The following is a 12140-nucleotide window of genomic DNA, read 5'->3' on the forward strand; positions in this document are numbered from 1 at the left end:
ATTGTTCTTAATATTTTTTAGGTGTTCATACAGTGGTGTTTGGGACACAATTGTTGGAGCTTGAAGAAGTTTTTTTTTTTTTAACCACCATCTTTTTCTACTTTAAATGGAAGTAGATCTTTGTGCAAAAAAAATAATTTGGGTTGTTAGGCAAGCTAGTAGATGTGGCACAGCAAACGTATAATAAATCCAGTTCAGTGGACAAGACCATTAAATGTACACATATATGTAAAAATGTTCTGTTCCGTATTCGCCCTCTCACCCCAGTTTGAATCCTGGCTGTGTACTGTATATATGCTACTCCAGTACGTCTCCACAGCATGGTATCTGATGTATGGTATGATCGATAGAGCGTTGCACTAAATGCAGTCTAATACTTTATTTTTTTTTAATCGTCTGAACTAAAACCTGTTCATTGTGAGGTGTGCTTTGATCATCGTGTCGGTTATATTGCACAGTTGGTTATGTTTATGACCTGATATTCAGAGACTCTGGCATTGATCGCCAATGCAGTGCTTAGTTAATTCCATTTACCACAGTCCACAATGTGTTATGTGAGCCACACTCCAAATACTAGATCAGTAGTTACTCACATACCAAAACAAAATGAAAAATGGAGTTTTTCCACGAACTTTACACTGTCCAGCACCCTGTTGATTTTAAAGTATCTTCATCAGACCAGTTCAGGAAGTAGAGCTGAGCACCTGCTCTGTCACAGGCACTGTGATCAGTACTAAAGATGCTGGTACCTTTAACCAAACTTCCTGGGCAAGCGATCTACTCTCAGCATCTGGTCAGTGCAATAGATGAACCATGTACCAGGGGCTGCTCACCTGGTCCCAGTTTGCTGAACCGCCTGGTCTCCCTGTTAGAAAACACATCGTTTGCTACTGTGCTTTTTCTGGGATTCAGTATTAGAGCATCACTGCCTCTTTTTTAGTCTTTTGTTGTTTCGTGTTCATTTTAAGGCAACCCACTAAATCAAGTTAATTTTAAAGGGACACCACTAAGAAGTTTGTGTACAACTTTTGCCTTATGACAGTTATCAAGTTAACATGTTTTTAATTCACATGAGTTATACTGAAGTCTAATATATATTGTATTACAAAGACTTGTTCTAATATTTTAGAATGTTTATGCAAAAAATATATAATAGAACTTCTCTTTAAAGTTAAAATACAGCACTACTTAAAGCTGAAAGGTTTAAAAGCATTCTTCACCTTACATGTGTTCTTCCACTGTGACTTTTAGCTGCAAACTGGTAAATTTCATTACCTTTAAGTTGGAAGCTGCCTACTGCTTTTGTTGTTTTAACCAACAGAGCACAGCAGCACTACAAACTCTGGGAAGTGACTCGGATAAAAATATCAGGATATAGCTGTTTTACGTACTTTAATTTTGCTTCTTTTATGTCTCGAATATTTGATTTTGAAAAGTCAGGATATGAAGCAAATTCTCAGACTGAGCTGCTTCTTGGACCTCGCTAGAAGAATGTTTCATTCAGTATCTCATTTACAGTGGGTTTGCAAGCTGCTCGTTTGGGGACAGCTTTTTGCATGGGGTAGGAGCATGTCTGTTTGACCACATCAGTTTATTCAAAAGCAAAAATTTTTTTTAAATAAGATAAATGTTAAGTTGATTTATAAGTGAGCCTGTTAATTAAACCCCAGGTACTGCATATAATTCCACATCCCTTGACCAATAAAAGTTGCTGGAGAACCAAACCATGGTGGTTCTTAATAAAGGCCTTTAGGAAAAATGAAGAGGGGAGAAGATGTGATATTTGGTCCGTGGAGTGTTTTCCAACACCACCAACCAATCCTCTGATTCTTCACACACCAGATGGGTTCTGTTCTGACCCTGTCTACCCGGAGATGGCATCAGATTCCATAGGTTAAGGGCTGAGTCGGCATCACCACCACTACCACCACCCGCCCCCAGACACACACTGCAGATGTCAGTCACCCGTCCAGGTTGTTACCTGTGCTTCTCACCTACGAGCACAGGTTAAGTGCTAAGGTTAAGTCAGCACTAAGTCTGAGGTTCCCACAACCCCCTCCTCGGGTTTGATTAACTTCTAGAGCAGCTCACAGGACTAAGAGAAACGGTTTCCTTATGAGATTACTGGCTTGTTGGCAAAGGATATTAAAGGATACAAATGAACAGCAGACAGGGAGATACATAGGGCCAGGTCTGGAAGGGTACCGGGCACAGGAGCTTCTGTCCCCGTGGAGTTTCGGGTGCACCACCCTCGCGGCACATGGATGTCTTCCTGTTCACCAACCCGGAAGCTCAGAAGCTCCTCAAATCCTGCTGTTCAAGAATTTTTCTAGAGCTTAATCTCCAGCATCCCCCTTCCCTGAGGCCAGTGGGTGGAGCTAAAAGTTCCTTCGATCTTTCTGGTGACCAGCCCCACACTGAGGCTCTCTAGGGGACACACCTGAAGTCAGTTCATTAGCATAAACTCTGCTCACAAGGGACCCCGAAAACTCAGGAAATTCTAAGGGTTTTAGGAGCTTTGTGTCGGGAACCAGAGATAAAGACCAAATATATCTAGTTACAAATGTTATGTATGTATTTCCCACAACTTACTAAGTTTTCAGGATGCTCTTCATTTACATATCTAGAAAAGCATTTTCTCAGTCTTCCTAGAAAAAGATTCTACACTCCATCTGGACTTGAGATTGTAATTTATTCTTTCACAGTCCAGCATTTAAGTGAAAATGAAAACATCACAATTTGGGAAACTATAACGGTTTTTTGAAAACATATTACTTGTGACTTATGTAAGAGTTTTTGAAATCTTTAAGAACATTGATTCCTAGCAGATCAGTATCATTCAGAGTGAAGAAAGTGCTAAAATTAGTAATTTAAATGATTTGTAATTCATACCATGACACAGTAGATGGTTCTTTATTTTCTGTCAAATTTGTCCTTTTTTTTTTTGCTTTTTTTGGAGGGGAAAATTAGAGGGACTTTAAAACACCTGTAAAGTTTAAAATAACTTTTTGTGCTAGCTGTAAAGTGATTTCTCTTTACGAATCAGTCTACCTGTGCACCTACAGACAATCTGAGTTTATCCCAGTTGTTGCTCGGTCGCTTCCTGATTGTATTTACTTCTTTAAGGAGTTGCTTTTAGGATCGTAGAGGGATTTATCTGAGAACGCTCAACGTGCCAGCTTCAGAAAGAGGAGTCATTTGCCGGCCATCACCCTCTAAGGTCAGCAACGGACTTATGGGAGTGTTTGAACTTAAACAAGCATGGAGAAAATAGCACATAGAACCACTATAGCCGCTAGCTTCCACAATTGTCCGCATTATGCCAATCTTGTTTTACCTACTGTACCTTTGCCCCACTTTTTTTATGCTGTAATATTTGGCAACACCCAAAACATCTGTCATTTCACCCAAAAATAGTTCAGTATGCATCTGTGACAAGAATATATTTTTTTAATTTTATATAATCAACATACCATTGGGAACTTCATAAAAGATACTGTTACAAGCCAAGAATGGCTATGGTTTTTTCCTTGCAATTATATAAAGTTGTCTTTCTGGCATGTATTGAAGACGCACATCTTTAATCCAGCATTACGGGCGGTCATTTCCCAACATGTGGCTAATTGTACTGGAAGTTCTGTCCCCGAGCCCAGGGGACAGTTGTACCTTCAGCAGGGACACGGGGCAGCCAGCCTGCCACCCACAGCCAGCGCAGCTTCAGAGTGGTGGGACCCCTCGCCGAACTGGTTGTTAGACCTTCTCAGTATCACGCTTGCTGCTGTAGTAATGTGAGGCACACCTAATTTAATCACCTCAGCATGTCTACATGAAGGACGTATTGAACTTGACCCGTGCATCTCCGGAAGTTACGCTACCAAGTGTGAAGCGGGTCGAGCTTGCAATAATGTCAGCACGCTCCTTCATCCTAGAGCACGTTGCCCTTCACCTGCGGGAACTGGATGAAAAACAGATAAGCCTGTGCTCTGACAGCTCCTTTCTCTAACTTCTTGATGTCATGTGTAAATTTCATTTTAAAGAAAAGCTAGCATTTTCAGAAAAACACTAAATTTCTGAGTATGTCACATTCCAAAATGCCATAGAAATAATTATGTTCACTAAACATTTAAGGGCCAACTAACTGTGTGTGAGAGTAAAGTGCTGAGTTCTGTACGTTGGGTGGGGAGCCGTCAAATCATTTTACATTGACTAGGAAAATTTGTGATGTGATTAATTTGGGCAAAGTCCACCACACCACCCTCCTTTCCAGAAAAGTCACCGTGTGGGTTTCTGTGGCCATAAACATCTGTCACATGCCCTCATGCTATGCCTATTTCCTGGGGAAAATGGTGCTTTTATAGGACACTCTTGTGTTTCTCCGAATGCCCCTTGCTTTCTCATCGCCTCTCTGCCTTTGCATGGACTGTGTTTCATTGCCCTCACCTGTAACGCTCCCTGCAGGCGGTCCAGGTCTGTCAGGCTGCAGCCCCCTTGTCCTGACGGGTGCAGCTGGGAGCCCTCAGTAACCCTCTCCCACTCCTGACACGTGCAGACACACCGCTCCAGTCCTGCGCTGTCCTGACCTTGCTTTTGGTATCGGTCACGTTGGTCCGTAGATTGTCTTTATTTGTCTTCTCTACTGGGCTGAGACTTCCCTAGGAAAGGGCTGCCTTCTGTGTGCCTAGGGCCTGGCAAATAGGACTCCAGTGCTTGTGGAAAGGACAAATGATCAGAGTCAGTTGTGTCCCCAAGTCCTTCTAAAGTACCTGGACATCAAGCCTATCCACTGCAAGATGCCTGTTTTGCAAAATCTCCCAAAAGGTGGTTATCTGATCCTGCTCAGTCCCTTCCTGTCTGGGAAGGAGTTTCGTAACTCCTAGAGCTCACTTTCAAATGATAGCACCAAGATGGCGAAGTAGGGAGACCCCGGCCTCCGTCCCCCGACTCCCAACAAAGATCAACAATTAGCCATCCACAGAGAAAAACAGCTCTGGGAGAACTCGGGAGTCCACTTCAGAAACTTCAGCTGCTCAGTGGAACAAAAACCTGAAAATAATCACACAGAAAGGGAAGAACAGCTTCCTTTTGTCTGCATGACCCCATCCCCCAGGCCAGCACTGCTCAGCACCAAGAGGGAGCTCCCCAGCTAGAAAGAGTTCTCCTCCCCAGGAAAGAGGGGGGTGGTGTGAGCGACTAGCTTCCCCAGCCTTTTGGGGCACCACACAAGGGACCTGTTCAGTTTCACCCCACCTAAGAGACCAGCAAAGCAAAGTGTCAGCCGTGCAGCTGGAACAACCATGGTTCCTAGTGCCCTGCTCCGCAGAGGAGCCCGCCAGCTCTCAGTAGTTATCACCCCATGGGTACCCCCATTCCTGGGCACCTGCTGCCTGAGTCCCTCCCCATTCTCCCCGGCCCCGCCAGAGCCCAGGATCTGCACTGGCAGCCTGCCCAGGCCTCTGCAGCTACATAGGTGCAAGATGCCCGCCTAGGCCCCTGCGGCTGACCCCCGTTGCCAGGTGCACAGTGTGGCCGGCCCCTCCCAGCTGTGCACCTGCACACCCCCAGGCTGATCCCTGTCACCAACCTCCGCTGTTGTGTACACACCTGTGGGGAGATTCTGCAGCTCTAGGAAAGTACACCACCTGCCAGGGCCCCCGCAGCTGCTGTGGGCCCACGCTTGGCCCAAGCCCTTGCAACTGGCCCTGTTCCCCACCACTACGTGTGAGTCTGCGACCAGCCCCTGCCACTACACAGGCACCTGCAGCTGGTCTCCACAGCCAGGTGTGTGCACACCTCCAACTGTGGCCATCACTGCTTCCTGCCCTGTGCCCGAGCAGCTGAACCTGGAGGTACCACTGAGGAACCCACCGGCCCTTGCAGCCACTGCAGAGCCCGCACAGTGCTTGCCAGGAACCACACAGTTGATGCTGTGACCCTCAGTTGCCTGAGCCAATGGCACAGTATCCCTCCCACCCAGACTACCCCTGACCCTGCACTTGGAACCCAGCACCACTAGGCCTGGGATCACAGCACACTCCAGCATGCCCCCGCCTGCAGGTGAAGGTCTTTCCTTATACCAAAGTCAGCCCATAAAGTCTGGAAGAGATAGCTGCTTCTTCAAGTGCACAGATACCTATTAATAGCAAGACTGCAGGGATCACAAAGCATCAGGGAATCGTGAGACCACCAGAGGAACACAGCAAACTTCCAGTAACTCTCCCCAAAGAAATGGGGACACATGAGTTGGCCAACAAAGAATTCAAAATAATTGTTCCAAAAATGAATGCTCAGAGAGCTACAAGAGAACACAGATAAAACAACTTAACAAAATCAGGAGAACAAAACGAGAAGTTCAACAAAGAGATAGAAAACATAAAAAAGAACCAAACAGACATTTTGGAGCTGAAGAATACAACGACTGAACCAAAGAATTGAATACAGAGCTTCAACAGCAACGGAAGAAAGAAACAGTGAGCTTGAAGACATAGCATTGGAAATTATTGAAACGGAGAAGCAAAGCGGGGGGGGGGGGGGGGGGAATGAAAAGCCTCCAGGACTTACAGGACACCGTTAAGAGACAGTCTGCACATCACTAGAGCCCCGGGAGGAGGAGAGAGGGAGGGAGAGCGGGAAGTTTGGTTAAAGAAATGATGGCTGAGAACTTCCCAAACCTTGGGAGGCGTTTGGAGTCCAAGTTTCAGTCCACAACTCTCTTTCCAAGACACATGGTAATGAAACTGTCTAAAATCGTAACTCTCAGAGCAGCCTCTTCGTTTGCGACTGTTGACGTCAGTGCCTAGTTACCCAGTTGTCTTGTTTTACATTCTAGGGTTAAGAGCTTTGCTGTTTAGGTTGCAGGTTTTGTTGTTTGGACCAGTATTTCTTGGGAACTCTGTCTGTGCACTCTTAGTTGGCCTCTTGGTACCTGACGGTACAGCCTGTGGGCAAGCAGGCGTCCAGACTGCTGTGCTGTCCGTGTGCACTGACCGGTCACTTGAGGCTGTGAGAAGCAATAGAACAGACGATTTGTCGATAAACGTCTGCTTTCAGGGCTAGGCCTGCTCAGCTGTCCAAGACTTGTAGGATGGGCCATAAATGCCTGGGGTGAAATGTGTCGAATCTCTCAATTCTGTGAATTACACACACTCTGTTACAGTTGACAGGTCCTCACATTGAAGCAGAAGCCAGAGCTATGAAAACTTGTACCTTTTCGAAGCAGTAGGAGAGGAGTGGCAAATAATAGATTTCCTCCTCTAATTTTAAGATGAAATGATTTCACCTGAAGCTTTTAAATTTGGTTTTCTATTTAGGTTGTTTATACATGTTTTTACCTGATTCTTCAAACTTTAGCCCTATCTGAGCCGTGAGAAATATACTTCTGCACTTGGAGAAATCCAGTACCCAAGTGCTGCGTTGCTTGTTCAGTGTGTCTCCGATCAAAGTATAGGATTTCATGCCCACTTTTCTTTTCTTCTTTTAAAAGAAAACATAGCTTATTGAGAAATCACTGGAGAATTTTTGTTTTAACAGATTCCTCATTTTTAATACTGTCATGTGAAATGTCTATCGTAAAGCCTCGAAGGGGCATAGCACTTTTTTACAACTTAAAGGTGTTCTTACATTTAACATCTGATTTAACCTTCAAAATAGCCCTTTGCAGTGGCTCAGAGTACAGGGGCCCGAGATGCAGAGGCCAGGGCTGCCACTCCCAGGAAGTGGACGGCAGGCCCCGGGGGACAGCCCTGTGGTCTCCACAGTAGGACAAGGCACCGGGATTTCTGTTGAGTGGCACCTTTTTTTTCTTCAAACTTCATGGAAATTTCAAACACACGTGTTTACTGGAATTTCAAGGACTATAAAGCGTTCTCATTTTAACTGGTAAGAGTAGTTTCCATGTTCAACATACCTTTAGTGCCAAGTTGTTGGAGGTGGGAAATAAGTTGATTTCATCACTGTGAAACCATGCTTTGATTTCAAAAGAAAAGAAAAAGAAACGTGCAAGCTTGATAACTTGCCTTTTTGTCCCTGCGTTCAGTACACTGAAAACATCATCAATTAAAAATGCATGACTGAGGGCTTCCCTGGTGGCGCAGTGGTTGAGAGTCCGCCTGCCGATGCAGGGGACATGGGTTCGTGCCCTGATCCGGGAGGATCCCACATGCCGCGGAGCGGCTGGGCCCATGAGCCATGGCCGCTGGGCCTGCGCGTCCGGAGCCTGTGCTCCACAATGGGAGAGGCCACAACAGTGAGAGGCCCGCGTACCGCAAAAAAAAAAAAAAAAAAAAAAAAAAATGCATGACTGAAAATGCGTGCCAGCTGGTTTCCGAACGCTTGTCGCAGTCGTTTTGTATTTGGTGCCGAAGTCGCTTGTGAGTCGGGTATTTCTCTGTGAAGGTGAGGCAGTGCCTGGGGGCCTGAGCCGAGGCTGCCGCCCTTCGCCCGCAGGAGGGTGGTCTCTGCCTGCCGCCCCTCGCCCAGCAGCATCTAATGTCTGCAGTTACCGTGGCAACTCCTGTGCCCTCTGCCAATAAACTCCTGAGCCGGCTGGCCCTCGTCGGTGCTGCTGCTTTTCTGTTTATTTGACTGAGTCCTTGAACAAGAATAGAAGGAAAATGTCCTTAGGTACTCGGCGTTTTTTTTACTTGATCTGCAACTATCCAATTACTGTGCTCTGGCCTTCCTGTCTTCCTCTTTTTGTTTCCAGCAGTAATGTTGGCTTGAAGCACTAGCCCGTGACTTCAGACTTTTAGCCAACGTAGTTACGTCTGGGGATCCATGTAGCGGCCTCGGCTTTAGGCCGGGTCTGGTGTTTGTCTCTGGGGATGTCGCGGTGAGATGGTGTCTCACCCGTTGTCAGAGCCGTTCTCACAGGGTGACGCCACACAGCAGAGCACTCGGCTGTGCGTGGGTATGAGTCGAGTCCACGGAAAACGTCGTAGAAAGCACAGCGGGCAGCGTCGGGATCCATCCACGAGGGAGGGGTGTGTGGTGCCAGGCCGGGGCCCCCAGCAAGGCGGGCTGTTGGAGGGGGCTCTTGGCAGGAAGCAGGCATTTGCTCCTGACCCCCAGGATTCCTCTCAAGGAGCAGAAGGCAGCAGAGAGACAGAAGAACCTCCAGTTCCCTTGAAATCCTCAAGTGAAACAGGCTGTCTGTCTCGGGCCCTAGTCAACACCTAGGTCATAAAACCAGTAAAAGATGGATTAATGGCGATGTTAGCTGTCACAAGCAGTCACTCTTAACTGGTTCACACTACCGGTCACAGTCAACACGGCCAGTGTTTGGGGTTTAAGTCGAAGCCACACTCACAGCAAGATCCCGGGCAGCAGGCGTGGTGTCCCCTGCCCGTGGGCCACCGGGCTTCCTGAACCTGTGCAGGCGTGAGCAGAGAGCGTTGGCTGGGTCTTCCAGATGCTCAGGGCTGCCCGCACTTCCCTTTCCTCATTCCCCACCACCGTAGGAGCGCCGATGGGGGCAGCGTGCGGATGTGCCCCGTCTGCCCGGGATGCTGCGCTATGGTCACCTCCCTGGGCCCACGTGGGTACGTGGGGAAACACTTAGGAGTGGAATTGCCAAGTCAAAGATGTGCTCCTTTTTAAGAGCCGTAAAGCCAAACTGCCCTCCAGAGAACTTGTGCCAATTTACCCTCCCACTAATAGTGCAGGAGGCCCAAACTTCAATCCATGCTGTACGTAAGAAGAAGCCGTTTTTTTAAAAAATTAAGATTTATATTTTGTATTATTAAATTTTAACCTTTGCCATACATACTGTGGCAGTCATGAAGAAGGTGTCCTTTAATCTATAAACAGCAGTCACAGGCTACAGGAGCACTGTTGTTATGAAGGGCACACCGCGGGCATCCCTGGGAAATCAGTCCTGCTGTGGAGGAAAGTGGAACAGAGTCTATGTGTCCCAATCAGAACACATGGAAAAGCCAGCAGCCTGGCTCACCTAAGGAAGCCCTGGTCCTTCTGAAAAACTCGATAAGCTTCTATTGTTGGTGTAATCAAGTTCAAATTTTATTCCTAGGAAAGGTTAGTTTTTATGGTGGAAATTCAGGATTTACACCTCACTATCCAAAAATCTACGTGTTTTGAATATGGTAAGGTTCAAAGTACCCTTCCAGCCAGGTTCAGGCCCAGGAGGCCCCTACAGGCCCCTAGCTGGCTCTGCCGTCAGCCTAGCTTAACCACACACAGCTTGGAGTTTTCAGGGGGAGACATACCTTCCAAGAGTGGGTATTCAGTTTTGGGTTTGTTTTTTTTTTTTCCTGTTTTCTCTAGGATTTTTAAAAATAGCTAATACATTCTTACATATGTCAAAAATCAAAGCAGTATGGAAGGTCAGCCTGGGGCCTCCTTGCCTCTCCCTCCCTCACTGCTCACCCCACACCTACAGTAACCCCTGGCTAGTGTGTGTATCCTTCCAGAGTTCCTTGATGTGGACACAGGTATTATTCCTCCTCTCTTCCTCAAACAAAAGGCAACATGTTACACACACTGTCTTTTTCCATCTATACTGCATCTTGGAGCTCTTGGCACGTCTGGGTACATTGAGAGCTTTCTCCTTCTTATCGAAGGCTGAATGATGTTCCATTGTGTGAATATGCCATGTTTTCTTTAACTACTTCCTTGCTGATAAACAGTTGGGTCATTTCCAATTCCCTGGTTCTTTTGAGGTAATTCCAAAATACATGACTAATGACAGCATCGTCAACTTCTGTCTTCACCCACATTTCTGTCTCCTTCCTTCATTCATTAGAAAAAGTAACAGCATTCCTCCCAGTTCAGCCCCTTTCCTATGCAGAGGCAAGAAGCATTTACAAAATTTGATGGAAACGGGAAAAAAAATCCAGCAAGAAATGTGAAAGACCTTTTGATGAAAACTTTATTGAAATAAATATAAGAAGACCAACTTAATGGAGACATACTCTATTTGGGGATAGAAAGAGTCAATATTATAAAGATGTCAGTCCTCCAAAATTAGTAAATTCAATGCAGTTTAATAAAATTCCCAAATGGAATGTTAAAATAGAAATCGACAAGCTCATTCTAAAGTTCACATAAAAAAGAAAATTGCCAAGGAAAGCAAAGAACAAGGGCGGGTAGGGAGACTTGCCATACCAAATACTAAAATGCACTGCAAAATTAAGTTAAAACAGTGCTATGAGCTCAGGTGTAAACCAGTTGATCCACAGAAGAGCAGTGTCTAGAAACTTTCCCTTGTATCTGTGGCAATTTATGAAAAAGTATGATGTGACATTTTACATCATTAAGGGCTCTTCCCTGGATGGTGTTAGTGCCTTTTTCTTCCCCTTTAATTGAATTTTTTTTAAAAAGGTTGGATCCCTAATTCATATTCACCAAAAAAGTTAATTCCAGTTGGATTAAAGATCTAAAAGCAAAAGGTAAGATTTTTTTTTAAAGGCATTGGAAGAACATAAGAATTTTTTTATGACCAAAGGGTGAATCTTTCTGTAGGTGACTCAAAATACCCCATAAAGAAAGGGTTTGAGGTTTGACTCTGCAAATTAGCATTTTCTATACAAAAGAAAGCATACAGTCAGCAACGGGCTATGACAAAGCATTTGCAACACGTTTGACACAAGATTGGGGTCAGATAGATAATACAGAGATCCTAGCTAGTTAAACAGACAGATACCCACTGCGGGGTGGGGGTGGGGGAAAGGCAGTGTGCTTTTCTAGTTTTCCCAAAATAATTTTAAGCTTGGCAAAGCACATAAATAGGCCATTCATCAAAGAAATAGATGATTGATCAACATGAAAAAGAAGGTAACCCTCACTAATAGTCAGTGAAATGCAAATTCAGATAATCACGTTTTATTCCTGATATTGCTAACAGTACGGCTTGTTCTTTTTTGTCAAGCTTGCTAGAGGCTTATCAATTTTACTAATCTTTTCAAAGAACCAGCTTTTGGTTTCATTTGCTTTTGTTATCAATTTTATTGATTTCTGCTCTCTTTCCTTCATTCTGGAAGATGTGGGCTTACTTTTGTCTCTTAAGATGGAAGCTTATTGATCTGAGGCCTGCTTTCCTAATATAAGCTCTCAATGCTATAAATTCCTTCTAAGTACTACTTCCTTTAACTGTGCCCACAAATTTTAATATATTGTAATTGCATTTT

General features: G+C 45.2%; 1 protein-coding gene across 3 annotated transcripts in view; it reads left to right on the plus strand.

Moving 5' to 3' along the window:
* Positions 1-1724, plus strand: part of RAB4A (RAB4A, member RAS oncogene family) — a 53589-nt gene extending 51865 nt beyond the window's left edge. For all 3 annotated transcript variants that reach the window (XM_022553232.2, XM_030763511.2, XM_089897376.1), the window contains one exon: positions 22-1724. The gene's annotated coding sequence lies outside the window, so the exon portion shown is untranslated. The remainder of the gene's footprint in view (positions 1-21) is intronic.
* The last annotated feature ends 10416 nt before the right edge of the window (positions 1725-12140 follow it).

The sequence above is a fragment of the Delphinapterus leucas genome, chromosome 16 (assembly GCF_059928025.1).
Source record: "Delphinapterus leucas isolate spDelLeu-1000000601 "Yukka" chromosome 16, BTC_Dleu_Yukka2, whole genome shotgun sequence".
In the NCBI taxonomy this organism is placed as follows: domain Eukaryota; kingdom Metazoa; phylum Chordata; class Mammalia; order Artiodactyla; family Monodontidae; genus Delphinapterus; species Delphinapterus leucas.